Source organism: Garra rufa, chromosome 1 (assembly GCF_049309525.1).
Source record: "Garra rufa chromosome 1, GarRuf1.0, whole genome shotgun sequence".
NCBI lineage: Eukaryota > Metazoa > Chordata > Actinopteri > Cypriniformes > Cyprinidae > Garra > Garra rufa.
This window is the reverse complement of record NC_133361.1, coordinates 89498699-89503698: the sequence shown is the minus strand read 5'-3', so window position 1 is coordinate 89503698 and position 5000 is coordinate 89498699.

Sequence of the window (5000 nt, the reverse complement as noted above, 5' to 3'; positions counted from 1 at the left end):
ATGTCATTTCAATAAATGGGTTATCATTTACAAAAATTTTGACAAAAACATCTTTCTCTTCATTCATATTACAGTAATCAAACAAAACATTTAAAATAAAACACATCTTCACCTTAAAAAGTTTGCACACAGGTATTTTTGTTTTCTTTTGTTTGACAAAATTCCTTCTGCTCCAAATTACAAATCTAGCAATGGTTAATATCAAATTTAAAAAACACACATTCTTAAAATTACCTTTAGAACCAAATAAAAACATTGTTTCCCATTCTTCATCAATACATCTTTGTTCTACTCCCAATTTACTTGTCATTTCTTTTAATTTTTTTATAAAACATTTTAACCCTGTGCATTTAAAAAAAATATGTATCAATCCTTCATCTTCCCTATTACATACCTTGCATATTGCATCACTTGCCATTCCAAATTTACACAGTCTCATTTCACTTAATAAACAATTATGTCTTAAAATATAATCAAAGTTTTCTAAAATTGGACTTTTCCACCAAGCTCTTAGATTTTTCCATATTTTCTTAGTTTCCATACTTGGGTACAATCTTTGCCAATATCCTTCTGCTTTTGGTGTGATAAAAACATCTTCACATAAACAAGAATAAAACATCTTTAAAATACCATCTTTAAAAGCATGCTGTTTGTCATTACTTTTAAAATCAATCATCATTCCATCATTACCTTTTGTTTCTTCTGTACCTTCTATAATATTTATCCATTCTTCCGGTATTACTTCTTTCATTTGTTTGTATTGTTTTTCTAAGACTGTTTTAGTTTCATTGTCATAATTTTCTACAATTGCGTCTCTTATTACTTGCACCGGTACAAAACCAGGTATCACTTCATACAAGATATCTTTTATTTGCTTTATCCCCGCATAAAACCATTTTTTATAAAAAATGGTATCATTTCCCTTTTTAATTTGATTATTTAAAAACAATGGTTGTCTTAAAATCTCTTCCCTGGTAAAAGACGTACAAACAACATGCTTTCTAAAATCACCCCATGCTTTTACAACCTCTTTATAAAACTCTGGTATTCCGTTCATCATGTTTTCTTTTAGCTTCATCCATAAAACATCATCTCCCATTTTTCCACATTTATTTAAAAAATAGTTCATTACACCCTTCCACGCATATTTCCCATGTTTCCAGTATTTATTAACAGTTTTTATTCTTATACTTTTCATTCTTATTAATGGATCTATTAGTCCCAACCCTCCTTCCTCCACCTTTCCAATTAGAGTGTCATAAGCAATTTTCGATGGTTTCCCCTCCCATAAAAAGTTTAAAACAATAGATTTGATTTTTTTATACACCCATATAGGCAAACTCACAGAACCCAATACATACCACATTTTTGATAAAAACAAAGAATTAATAACTAAAACCTTCCCTTTTAAAAATAATCCTCTTAATTTCCAGAAATTTAATCTCTTCTCCATTCCTTTTAAAACCTCCTCCCATACCACTTCTCTTATTTCATTTTCATTTTCTCCAACCCTTATACCTAAAATTTTCATACTCTTCTTTTCTTTCTTAAATTGCATTTTATTCAGCAGATCATTCGGTAATCCAATTTTCATGTATGTAGTTTTTTCTTTATTAACTTTTGCCCCTGTTCCTTTACAATATCTTTCTAAAACTTCCATTGCTTTATCCATACTTTTAATATCTTTTACAAACAATGTCGTGTCATCTGCATATTGAAATATTTTTTGTTCTGATTCTTCTCCTTTTATGCGTATTCCTTTTATGTTCTTTTCCTGGTCTACTGCCAGTCCTAAAGCTTCAGATACTAAAGTGTATAATAATGCTGACATAGGACAACCTTGTCTGATTGATCTCGTTATTTTAAAATCTTTAGTTAAAAAACCATTCACTTTTACACAACTACTTATATCTGTATATAAACATTTTATCCATTTTAAAAAATTCTCCCCAAAACCAAATCTCTCCATCACATGTATCAAGTATTTGTGTTCAACTCTATCAAAAGCCTTTTCTAAATCCACACTTATTATATATCCTGTTTCTTTCTCCTCCTTCATGTACCATATCATATCTCTTATATTGTTAATGACATCAGTAATATCTCTTTTTAGAACAGCATATGCTTGATTTGTAGTAATTATATTTGGTACTACTATTTTCAATCGATTGGCTAAAATTTTGGCTAATATTTTATAATCTGTATTCAACATGCTTAGTGGTCTGTAGTTTTTCAGGTCTCTCTTATCACCTTTTTTCTTGTAAATTATTTTCACCATACCTTTCTTCATACTATTCGATAAATTCCCTTTTTTAAAATTATCTATAAATATTTCATTTAAAATTGGACATAACACATCTTTAAAAACCTTATAAAATTCAGCTGTTAATCCATCTATTCCTGGACTTTTACCATTTTTCAGTTGATCAATTGCAATTCCTATTTCTAATTCCGTAATCTCACTCTCACACATTTCTTTGTCTCCCTCATTAACTTTAACCTGTATTTTACTTAATACAAATTCCTCATCTTCTAAAACTATCTCATTTTTGGTAAATAAATGCTTATAGAATTCTCTGACTTCTTCCAAAATTCCTGTTTTATCTTCTACAATCCTCGCATCTTCTGTTTTAATACTTTTTATTATATCTGCTCTCTGTCTTGTTTTTTCTAATTCATAAAAATATTTCATACTTCTTTCTCCTTCTACAATGTCTTTCGCCCTACTTCTTATTATTGCTCCTTTACACTTCTCTTCTTCTATTTTCTTTAATTCTTCCTGTAATTCTATTATCTTATCAATATTTTCATCATGCTCATTTACTTTCCTCATTTCTTCATCCCACTCTTTTTTGATCTTATTTTCTTTCATCTTTTTGACTTTTTGCCATTTGTTTGAATATTCCATTGAGAATTTTTTTATTCTTTTTTTTAGAATGTCCCACCAAAACCCTTTTTCCATTTCATACATTTCCTCATTTACACTATTAATTATTATACTTTCTATTTCCATTCTGTATATTTCATTTTTTAGAAGTTCTGCATTTAATATCCACACCCCTGGTCCTTTATCAGCCTCATTAAAATTCATCAATATCCATAAAAAATCATGATCACTCTCACTATAATTTTTGTAAGACGCCTTAGTGACATAATATGCTTCCTTTTTATTACATAAAAATAAGTCTATTCTACTTTGCTTTAGAACTCTGTCAACAATTTGTCTTCTTGAATATTCTCTTTTCATACCATTCCTCTCTCTCCACACATCCACCATATTATATTTCTCCATTATGTTATGTAGTTCATTCCTCCCTCTATCTCTTCTAAATCCCATTGAATCATCTACATCAATTCTCTGTATTACAGTGTTAAAATCACCTAACACCATAATGTTGTCATGTTTTTCTATTAACTCATTCATATCCCTGTAAAAATTAAATTTATCTCTTTCATCATTTGGTGCATGTATATTACACACTTTCATTTCTTTTCCATTACACACAAATTTAACAATTATTATTCTTCCCTTTGTGTCTTTATAATCTATATTTACTTCTTCAAATACTCCTTTTCTTATTAAAATAGCTACCCCTCTCTTCCTTTCCATATCACAGTTACTATATATTTCTCCGTTCCATAATTTTCTAATTTCATCACTTATTTTATCTTCCCATTTCGTTTCTTGTAAACATAGCACATCACATTTTTTGGTCAGACACATTAATCTTTCAAACTTTTGACATTTGGATAATCCTCTAGCATTCAGCGATACAATTGATATAGAGCTCATTAAAGAAAAGATTGGAAAAACCAAAACCCACCATTCAATCCGTTTCATTGTCTTTCAAAAAAGTATTTTTTACTTCACCCATTTCAGCTTTCCTCCTCTCCAGTCTTTCCTTTTGCTCTTCTCTTCTTATCTTCTGCCTTTTAAGAACCTGTTGAATGTCTAAGCCATCTTTTCTTGTTTTTACACATCTATTCAGTCTTTCTTTTCCTTTGTTTTCCATTCCACGAATTTCCCCCCCATTGTCTGCTCCTCTTACCTCAGTCAGTGTCTTTATTCCCTTATCCTCAGCTTTTTCTTTTTCTTGTCCTTTTTCGTAGTCCAGTTCATTAGTGTCCACATCGTCCTGTTCCTTAGAAAATCCTTCTTTAATCAAATTTATATCCTCTTTGTTCGCTCCTCCTCCCATCTCCATTCCTTGTTCTTCATCTTCCTTCTTTTCTTTATTCTCATCTATGTTGTTGTTCTCCTCTTCCTCGTCATCTTGTTTCTCGTCCTCTCCTTGCGTCTGCCTTTGTGAGTCATTTAACCTCTCAATTGTTGTAACTCCCATTACCTCTTGTATTTCCATTCCTGGATCTTCATTTTCCTCGTCTTCTATCTCGCATCTGCATCTTAACATTGTCTTTTGGCAGCCTTGGCACCGCGGGACTTTACAGTCTCGCGCATAATGCCCCTGCTCAAGACAATTTCTGCATGTGAATTGTGGGCAGTCCTTTTTTTCATGCTCCGGACTTACACAGATCCTGCATGTCTTCACTTGATTATCGTGAATCACTCTGAAGTACTGCACTCCTTCTTCAGTCCTGAAGCTTGTGTTGTATGGTAAAGACGTCACCTCTTGTGGAAACTTTACCCTCAAAAATCGTGTTCCGTCTGCCACCGTTGTCCCGGGATGATATCTTCTTCTTAGTGGTAGAATGGGAGTTACACCCCAATTGATTAGTTTTTGACTGATTTCCTCATCTTCTATATAGCTGGGCAGACTCAAGAAAGACACCATTCTTTCTGTTGCACACAATTTCCTTATCTCACATTCTTGTCCGTTTATCATTATTCCATTCAACAGCAAATCACAGTCCATCTCACTTTCCATAGTCATTTCAAAATCATAATTATTTTTTCTTCTCAGTCCGATCAATTTTCCCATTCCAACTTTCTCTTCAACTGCTTTAATTATCATTATTATTGTTATATTTTCTATATCTTT